Source organism: Cornus florida, unplaced genomic scaffold, assembly GCF_030987335.1.
Source record: "Cornus florida cultivar Cherokee Brave unplaced genomic scaffold, ASM3098733v1 CherokeeBrave_3.0.0_Hap2_Chr08, whole genome shotgun sequence".
In the NCBI taxonomy this organism is placed as follows: Eukaryota; Viridiplantae; Streptophyta; class Magnoliopsida; order Cornales; family Cornaceae; genus Cornus; species Cornus florida.
The window spans coordinates 22,658,524-22,669,496 of NW_026775578.1; the positions used below are offsets into that span (position 1 = coordinate 22,658,524).

The 10,973-nt window shown below is 30.8% G+C and overlaps 1 long non-coding RNA gene across 7 annotated transcripts; it reads right to left on the reverse strand.

Moving 5' to 3' along the window:
• Positions 1-9,847, reverse strand: LOC132270797 (uncharacterized). 7 transcript variants are annotated; one of them, XR_009469577.1, is made up of 6 exons: positions 9,672-9,847; positions 9,445-9,551; positions 7,928-8,021; positions 6,143-6,209; positions 3,955-6,051; positions 1-191 (listed from the first exon to the last, which is right to left on the reverse strand). It is a non-coding gene; the product is annotated as an uncharacterized LOC132270797 (long non-coding RNA). The 7 variants fall into 7 exon arrangements; XR_009469574.1 differs by having other exon boundaries at positions 9,643-9,847; XR_009469578.1 differs by having other exon boundaries at positions 3,955-4,010; positions 5,912-6,051; positions 9,445-9,846.
• Between the last annotated feature and the right edge of the window lie 1,126 nt (positions 9,848-10,973).

Consider the following 10,973-nt stretch of genomic DNA (forward strand, 5'->3'; position numbering starts at 1 on the left):
GAAGATAAAACACATATTCCATTAAGAATTTAGATATTAAAATGTGCAAATTATCTAAAACGATAATTCAAGCACATATCAAAATGTTATGTTATAAATCCAAATATTAAACAATGCTAATCGCATAGACATCAAAATCTCAAAAGAAATCTGAATCCAAAAGGGGAGCTATATTGCAATCAATGTGAAACCTGCAAAAAAATAAATAAATAAATAAATAAGAATAAGAATGAATGAGATTAGAATTTGAAGACTGAAATAAAATTTTAAAGATTATTTTAGAGAACTTGATATCCTGGTGAGAATACACTACAAGAAAATAGAATTTTTACAACCTGTAATTAATGAGATGCATAAAAAGTAAGCTATGTTAAGTACCAATTTAAGCCTCATGTTTTGAGGAAGTCACTTAATTGCCTATTCAATTTTTTTAGAAAAAAAAACACCTACATATTAATTATAACGACCTATTTGTTGCATTGTTAATGTTGAGCCAAAATTGAATTTAAATTAACATCATTCCCTTCCTATGCCTTGTGGAAAAAAAATTCCTACACCGTAAGCCCACTAACTCATTGTCAGCACTCACTATTACAATCGGCTACTATATACAAATTCAACAACTCTAATTTCTTCTAGAAACCATCTCTAAGACCATAAAAATTCCAAATCATTCATGCACTGACAGTTAACTTAGTGAGGTCCACATTGGAAAACAATCAGGCGTTCCACTATTTTTCCATTCAACCATTGGGTAATCATTTCTTTGAATCAAGAATATACTCTATGAATTTCCTTCCATTATTTTTGGATGTTGAAACAATTAGTTGGATGAAGACAATATCTTTATGAGTTTTTAGCCTTATTATTCCCCATAGCATTTTTTTTTTCTTTGAAGATTTTTTTTTTTTTTTTTTTTTTTTGTCATATGCTTATAACAACATTCTGATGATATGTTCATGTTTACTACTTTGTTCGAGTTGAATGCCCATATTCATAATTCTTTTTTGGTTTGGTTTTCATCTTTCAACTTGTCTCTTTTTTCTTAACAATTAGTATTCTCTAAAATTATATGTTTTTCTAACTCTTTAAAGATGAACTCAAAAAAATTGTGCGTTAAACAAATATTGGAATTTTATATTATAAAAAAAAATGAACTAGACAAACCTAATATTTGGTCTAAACGAATGACCACAATTGCTATATTATGGCTGCTTAGCTGATTGGTGTTGTCATCAAATCATGTAAAGTAGGTAAAAAACAATTTAACTATTTCCGATGCATTTAAATAAATTCAAAACAATTAGGAATGTACTAATGTCGGAAATGCAACACATGAAACAGGTAAAAAGAAATTAAATCGAAAATCAAGTAATTCAATTCCTAAGCATAGGAAAAGACTTAATTAAAATTGAACAATCTAGATATTGTGATGAATTCATCCATTGATTTATGTATTTCACAAGTCCTTGGTATATTCATAGTTCTTAAGTTCCTGTTATTTTGTGAAGCCTATATTTTGTGAAGCTTGTGATGTATAGCACCGTTGTTTTGTAAAACCCCAGCAAGATACATGTATGTAATGAATGTATTTTCTTTGTAAATAGATTTAGAAATGGTGTTTTTGTAGACGACTCAGGTAGTTCTCCTACCGTTGTTAAATCTATGAGGAGATATTGTCAATAAATGATTTAAAAATATAGTATCTTTTATAATTGTTCCCCCTATTGATTTGTGTTTAATCTGTTCTACCTTATGAGCTATATACTCCTTTTGTTGTCAAGGAACTTGCATTATCTCGGTTTTGGGTTAAGTTATCATCTATGGTCAGTTGGAGAAAATGATATATATATATATATATATATAATCTCTTTAACTCTTGCAACCGTGGGAGTTTTCTAAAATTCTGTTTTAAAATTTCTCTAGTTCTTCCTTGGAAATGAATTTGTATCAGGAGATGTAGTCCTTCAAACGCTACAAAATATTTACCATACGTTCCCTTCTGTGTCTAAAGTCTCTCTGTAAAATTTGATAATTTTTGGACAGGTGTGTATTTTCTATATAAAAAAAACATTGACTATCTGCTGCCCAGTTCTTTTTTCTTTTCTTTTCTTTTCTTTTTTTTTTTTTTTTTTTTTTTTTTTATATCACAGTTCGGGGACTGATTTTGAGAAAATGATTTGATGGACTTCCTGACATCATTAAATTATGAAACTTTCTAGTTCATGTGTCTAGTTTATAAAAACAAGGCTGCAAAATTTTATCAGCTCCATAAACAACTAGGCAAGCCAAAGTTCGGCACGCAGTTGGATTTCAGCATAAGCTGTGAAAGTCTTCTTCCTTCTAAAAACTGCTTTCACTAGTGTATTTCCAGCATTTGGAAATGGCTCAGTCACATTGTATTCCAAGTCTACTTTCTAAATAATTTTACTTTTCCTCGTTCCGATAAAAATTGAATTTTCTATGATTTTTCGAATAACCGCTGCACAGAATTTTTATTTAGTTGAGCATTGTTGTTCCATTTTTCGTTTAAACCTTATTAATTGCGCCCTATGGTCTTGGGGCATGACAGGTTTTGTTTTAATCTTCCAACTTGTCTCCTTTATAGATTGTTTGCTTGTCGATTTATACATTGATTTCACAATAAATATTTCTTATATAGCTTTGTTTCATTTTCTACATTCAACATATCTCTCCCGGTGGAAGTAATATGTTACTGATGTGTTTAAAAAACAAAATCCTGATTTGTACAAGAATTGGCCCTAACATCTCAAAATTTCATTTGAATTACTGTTTCATTCAATCTATTCGTAGTTTATAATCAACTATTTGGCGTTTTTAAAAATGTTTTCTTTCAATTTTGGTGAATTTAGGGAGGAATTTAGGAAGAGGAGAAGCACCCTAACAACAAATATGTCTCAATTGTATGTATTTGTCATCTCTTTAGATCTACAAATTTAATTCAATTTTGTTGACTTTTATGTTTTGAATCATTTTTTTTTTCTTCTTCCCTTTTTCTTTTTGTAATTGTGTTGTGATTATGCATTATTTTCTATGATTAGGTTGGTAAAGCTGGTGGAGATAAATGGAAATCCATGAAGTTTTTTTTTTTTTTTTTTTCCCTTCAATTTATTCCACTTTGATTCATGGGTGCATACATGATCTGGTTACCTTATCTATTTTTGATATGGGTTTCGTTTCTCTGTTTATTGTATCAAATGAGTTTACGCTAGGTCCCTAACAACTTGGTTGGGGCCTTTAATATTAGGTTGGAATTCAAAATTTAAAGATTAATGTAATTAGTTGGTAGAAGAATAGTGTATTGAAGATATTGACCAATAAGGGAAAAAAATTATATAGTATTAATTTTTAAGCTTACACAGAGCTAGAGTACAATGTTTAAGCCTTACCTATAGGTCAACCCAAATTAATGCTTGCTTCTAATTCTATATTAAAATGCGATGAATGAAAACCAAACTCCATCCATAACTATTTCCCGACCTCCATTTATGCACAATAATAAATAAAAAAAATGGTCACTTAAGGCACGTGACCCCCTATACACCGCAAAATTGGTCACTTAAAGGCACGTGGCCCCCTTGAACAAGAGTAAAAAGTATTTAAAATGTGCAATTATATAATTGAGTAATGCTATATTCAATTTCATGATTTGCCCTAATATTTTAGAGTATTGTATGTTAAGTTTATTGTGATATGCTCTCAGTTTCATTTCCCACAATTTGCAAGGGAAAAAAATGTTCAACTTTTTAAGCATAGAATCCATTGCCATGGACTACCATGTGGATTAAACATGATAGTGAAGATAAAATAAAAAATATATCTTACCAAGCATATCTTAAGTTATTTTATATTTCATTCTCACTTTCTTAAAAAATCAAACGTATAAATCGTAATTTCCTATCAAGTAGCAATGAAAAAGAAGAATACTCTGACCTTTGTTGTAGACTGGAATCATGGAGATTCTGATCCTTCTGCTCCTAATTTCATTGCTCCGGGAAAATAAGAACATAAATAACAGAAAATAAGTAGTTGAAAAGCAAATCCTTTTATCACATGGTAACCAATAAAACAGAATCATCAATTCAACAAGGTTCCAATATGCACTTACTTTCTTGTTAAAGGTATAGCCGTGTCCCATTAATTAAACACAGTAATGTAGGTTATCAAATTGTGATTACACATTGTGAGAACCCACTACGCATTTTTGCAAGAGAGAGAGATGCAGAAAGGTTTCTAATGCAATAATAAGTTAACGATTTTCTGAAAAGCTTTACAAATTTTTCAGGGGGTACATGATACCAATTAAAACCAATGGTGATATTGTTATGAGAATAAAGCCACTGCCAACACCATCATAACTTGATACAACAAGACAACAAGCCAAAAAAGAGAGGTGTAGTAATTAAAATCAGATAAGTATGCTAATGCAAGAAGAAGAAATTTTAAAAAGAAAATTTTCCTTTTGACTTCTAAGAAAAGAACAGTTTAATGAGAGCTGGATTATGGGCACATAATAAATAAACCAGAGCTTTTATGAGGCAGTGTCCAAAATTGAATAAGAAAGATAAAAGGAATAGGAAAAAAAAAAAAAAAAAACACCACATGAACAAACCAGGAATTTTTATTTCTTAAAAATTATGCAATTAAAAAACTAGAACATGAATTCAAAGTGGAGATGTAATGTGTGTTTTCAATAGCTATATGAACAAACCACTAGTCCACAGAATCACCACATGAGCAGAACAGTGGGGATGTAATGTGTGTTTTCAATAGCTATATGAACAAACCACTAGTTCATGTTGCTAAAAAAAAATTTCAGATTCAATCTTTGCAGATTTGTAATCCAATTCAATCCAATTCAGATTCTTTTTTTTTTCTTTCTTTTTTCATGCCCAGATTCAAATTTTCTTGTAGACATAATTGACAAAAAAAAAAAAAAAAAAACGAAAAAAAAAAAAGAGAAGTATAGAAAAAAAAATTTGTTTTGCTGAAATAAGATGTAGATTACGGTGATTACCTCAAAATGCAATGCAAATTTTATTACTAGGAAGTTTATTATTAATTTTTTTATCATTATTGTTGTTATTATTATTTTAAAGTCTGATATTATGAATGGAAACTGAACCAATAAAGCAATCCAAAGGGAGCCCAAACCAATGCATCAGTAAGCTGCTGCTAGATGGTAGAATGAGAGGGCTAGATGGTACAATGAGAGGTCACTGCTTCGAGAACAAAGAAGAAACTACAAATGAAAGGATTAAGTCAGGATTACTGTGCCTTTGGGATCATTTTCATTAGTTTAATTCTTTGCTAGCAAAAGTCCAACAATAGGCCTCTTTACAAAGAACCATGTGATGATAAGGATGATATAAGCCATGCTCGGCTCCTTGTCCTAATAAGAATTTAAAAATAGTCTAAAGAGAAGTAAAAGACTAGCATATCTTGTGTTTTGTCTTTTGAAAAATTAAGACAAAAAGAGGAATAAACCATAACAATGGGCTTGGAGTTACGGTAATTAAAAATGTTAGATACTTTGATCAAAATTTTGAATATTTTTTACAATAAATTTTAAGATTTTGTGAGTTCTTTACTAAAGTGTGTTTGTGTGTGCTTTTAATGAGTAAATTATTACTCATTAAAGTGAGCTGATTGTTTTCAAGTATTTAGATAAATAATTATTATGCATTTAAGTGGCTAAAACTTCCATGTGTATATATTGTTGCCAGCAACACACAAACCTAATCAAATTAGTCTCACATATTTGCATATAGTATTATTTATTGTTTTAGCTTACTTAACAAGCTTGGGTCAATCAACTTGCTAGCCAATGCTAGTATATATAGTCATATATTAAGTCTTTAGTTGTGAAGAGGTAAGGTCACAAACTCACCTGGACACATGGGGGTGAATTTACACATATATTATATAAGGCTAAAGCTTCCATTATTTCCTTGATTCCTTAATGTAGTCACAGTAGCATTTCTCTCCCGTCCTCCTTTTTTTTGGACCCATTTTGGACGAATTTATGGACTACACATGAAAAATAAGAAAAGAAAACAAACCATTACAAGTTAATATAAGGCATCAAAAAAAAAATTAAATAAATGTGATTTTTACTTACTTTTGTGGGACCACGAATGCTGAAATTTGGCTATCTTTTTTCCTCTTCAATTTCCTCCTCCTCTGCTCTTATAATGAGAATGACATATATATAAAAACAAAAAGTCCATTTTCATATAGTTATAAGAGATACACAAGATGCCATGAAACAATTAACATCATCATATATATATTAATATAAATAGACAAATAATATAGATGACCTAAACACAATTCAATTAATTTATCTCATCACCTAAACTTCATTTGAGTCATTTTTAATGATTGTGTAGTAATTTCCACCCTTCTTGTAGGAGGTCTCCACAATTAGTTTTGACTTTTTGATATGCGATTCAAATTTCAGCCCAAATAGACACACCAAATTTGGAACGAAATATATCAGTGTTAGTAAATTGCTGTCTAGAGATTTGTGACCCATCGAAACTTTGAGGTTGTCTAAAGACTCTAAACTAAAGTGATATACTCTTAAAGACTCCAACTGATGTACTAGTGATAGCAAGTCTTATCCTTGAGACATGTACTCAAATTATACCTATAAAATACACTAAATCCACTATTGTTTGAGAGAATCTATAGTAGTTCAAATAATTCTAAAACCTTCTATGAAGTCTAGAAATTGCAAAAGAGATTTGGGAGAATCTAGAAATTGGCTAAAATTGTTTTCATGAATATCTACAAAATAGGTCATTCTTTTATACCCATTTACTTATTTTTTTGCTTTGATGTGCATCTCTTTTTCTTTTTCTTTTTTTTTTCTTTTTTTTTTTTTTTCTTTTTTATTTGTTTATTTCTTTTGGAATTCTTTTGATCTTTTTTTGATTGGGTGTTTTCGTGTTGTAACTTGGCTTTCAATGGAACTTCAGGAGATGTATTCTAATATTTTTCTAAGCCTAATTCTATCATGATTGACCCAAAACCTATATATACATGCTTTTCATTATTGAAATTAAGTTTTGCATAATTGGAAGAAAATTAAGCTTTTTGAGAGCTAAGTGTTCTGTTTAAGCTCTAAGTTATTCTTTGCACACTTGAGTTATAGATTATGTGACATTGAGCATACATTGGATTCATCAGTCAACAAGTAAAAAGACATCTTCCAAAGTTTAATAGTAAGTTTGTTTGGACAACCACATAGAAAAGTGGATCATCATGAGGTGATTACATTGGTATGAATCAATGTGGTATTGTTGGTAATTCTGAAGGCAGTGGACATGGAGAGAACTGGGCGTCAGAGGTAAATAAATGGCAAGTGATTTCAAATATACTGGAGTTAAAAGCTTGAAGCATTTCGAAAGTGAGTGGAACTCATTATACTCTTTTCCAGAGATAATGGATATTTTTTCCTTGAGACAGTGAAGTCACCATGCCTTCTTCCAATCTAGTTTTCCATATTAAAAACTATGGTGTCTCCGTCTATACATTTTATTGCACTTTTTACTTTTCTTGCGTGTGTGTTTATTAATTAACAAATAATAACTTAGATTTTTTAAAACAAGCAATTGAGAAAAATGAACCTGTTCTCCCCCACTCTCGGTCAATTTACATAGAACCAATATCAACTTACTATCAAATATGCACCTCAAAATGCTTCAAAAATGAAGTATCATATCATGATGTGGTTTTCTGAAATGAATGATCAAATATGCACCTTATATCCACCAAAGTTATCATAAAGAGCTATTCTATCAGTTACAAGTGACTATTAGAAAATTTAATTTCACTCTTGTTACCATAAAGTACGAATGGAGAGAATGGAAAGAGTAGTTTCATGAAAACATCAACTTACTGCACGAATATTTACACGAAGGGACGCTGCAGGCCAGAGCGTAATATACTCAGGCAGGCAACATATTGTGGTTGATTAACTTCCAGAGTTTTCCCTATAACAGAACAGAGGGATCAAGCAAATTGTTCATGTTATCTAGAAATCTCAAATAAACTTGCATCTCTTACATGAAATGTGATAGAGATCACATGTAACATATTGGAACTTACATGAAATAATTGAAGGGAAAAAAGGCAAACATTGGATTTTTTAAGTGAGGAGCACAAAAACAAGTTAAAAACTGACAGTCTCCTTCTCTGCATCATCTCAACATAAAAAAACTCACCAAAAAAAAAAAATGTTGGATAAATAGCAGCCGTTTATTTGGAGGAAAGGATCATATAAATTTGTTTACGGAAGTGAAGAGCTAATTCACTAATTATTCTCCTCTGACAATGGTAGGAGTAAATATGACATGCTAACACTGCCAACCAGATCCTCCAATCAGGGCATCATGCCTCGTGACTATCAATCATTAAATTCTCATATACAAATTCCTATAACATAGTAATTTGAGTGCACCCCATACGCATGATGAAGCATTGACATAAGTCATAAATGAAAAAAAATACTCCCTATATAATATGATACAATAACATAAAACATCTCATATTCAGCACTGAACCCTAAATTGAGAAGTCCATTAAGCAAGAAACTGGTGAAGCAAAGGAGTAGTCATTACCTAAATCCTTAAACTGCAACTGAGACAATATAACAGCAGGTATATAAGCCTCTAGCGGATCAAGTTTTTTCTAGTGAATACATTTTAAGAAGGATTAGGAATAGTACAAAAAATCATCATAAAGCAGGGATTAGAAACAGTACAAATCATCATAAAGCACACGATAGTTTCCAATGAGCATTATGAGCCTGAGGCTGAGGAATCGAGTAAAACCCCAAGCCCCATCTAAACATCAGGATATGTTACTTGTTGCTTATGCATAAGTTTCAGTACAAACAGAAAGATACATTTTTCACATTGCGAAAAACATATAAATACAGAAAATAAACTACTGTATTTCTGAAAATAGACAATCAGCATACCATTCTTCTCTCGTACCAACCATCCAAAACAAACCATAATTGTCATAACTAAAGATTATATATATTTTATCAAGTGCCACAATGTAACAACACATATATTAAGAAGCAAATATTAGACACTCACAAAAAGGGAGAAGGCTCGACAAAGAGAGCGATACACCGAGGCTTCGAATTAATTTCCGATTCAAGCAAAGAAGGATATATATATTACGTGAATGTAAATAGAAGCGAAACGCAATCAATAATGAAATGAAAAAAAAAAAAAAAAAAAAAAAACCCAACCCAAATCCAGTCACAACCAAAGCAAATTCAGCCTATAAAATCGACAATAAACCAGAGAAAAAAAATATGGATGTGTTAGCCCTAAAAATTTTTAAGAAATAGGGATTGAAGAAAACCCTTAAAATGTTTGAGAAAGAGGGATTGCAGATTACCTGAAGAATGAAGGTAAATCTGGATCCTCAAGTTTAGAGAGTCGAAATTGGTTGAGATCGCTCCACTCTCCGACTTCAAGCCCAGATGGGGTAAATGATCTTGCCTCCTTAATAGAAATAATGGAAGAAAGAAAAGGATTAGGGCATTTTTGGAGACCAAGTATGGGTAAGATTCAATTGTTAGGGTAGGGATTCTACTTTCGGCTAGAAGCTTCGATGTGGCTCACCAATTCTACATGCTTGATGTCGTCTTCTTCCTCATGATCATGTACCGTCTAATTTCTTTCGGGACAGATTGGGAAGTACAGCTTGATGTTCCTCTTCTTCCTTAGAGCTAGGTGTTATGGGAATGAAAGAGGTAGTGAGTGTATTTTGTGCATGCGCGCGCGTGTGTACGTGTGGGCTAGCTTTTGTCTGACTAATGGAGCTTCGCGCGGGAGTGAAAAATAAGTGGGCGGGATTTTTAATTTCTTTTTTATTTTCATATTCACGGAGGAAAATCCTCCCTTAATACCAAAAGGTCTTTTGCCCAATGGTATAATCTTTCCATATTCAAAGAAGAAGAAGGGGTTCGAGTCACGGTGTGGGCAAAAAAGTATGTGTGTGTTTACTTTACCATTAAAAAAAAAAAAAAAATTCCTTTAAAAATATATTTATTAACGAGTGGGTAATCTTTAAACTTCCTTGAAAACAAAGTATGTGTGTGTTTACTTTACCATTAAAAAAAAAAAAAAAAAATTCCTTTAAAAATATATTTATTAACGAGTGGGTAATCTTTAAACTTCCTTGAAAACAGTTTTTTACGAGAATTTTATTAACATCAAACCCACTTTTCTTGTAGTGAAAGCATGTTTGAAAAGTTTAATTATTAGTTATTACTCATAAATGTATTTATAGAGACCGTAACGTTTAAATTTTTTAATTATTAATTATATAATGTATTTAATTAATATAAAATTTATGTTTTAACTTTGGCCATTATGCGAAAAATAAGAAAAACAAAATTCAAAATTTATCTAAAGTAAAAAATAATTTTTTTAGTTTAGGACATTAAATTCCATGACACAAATAGTTTTGTTTTTTAAATAATGATTTTTGAACAATGCTTTGTTCAGTGAGAAAGAAAAAAATTGGCATATACAGTTCACTTGAACAACAGGCGATCATTGATGGAAAAGAAGTTGCAGAGACTAAAGACAATCTGATATAGTGATATGCGGCGTATGCTGATATGGGTTTTGAACTTTTGATTCTCGCAGTTGCAAAGACCAGAGAGAGATATAGAGAAAGATATACATGTTTGGTTTGTAACTTTGAAAACAATTCTCAAGAACTCAGAGAACAGAAAACTGTTTTTAGAGAACTATAAAAACAATTATCTGAAAACAAGAATTTTATAACTGAGTTTTCAAAAAACGGTTCTCAGAATACGTAACCGAGCAGAATTTTTTATACAATTTTCTGTTTTCAATTTTCCGAAGTAGAATTTTTTGTATAATTTTCTGTTTTCAATTTTCTGAAAACAGAAA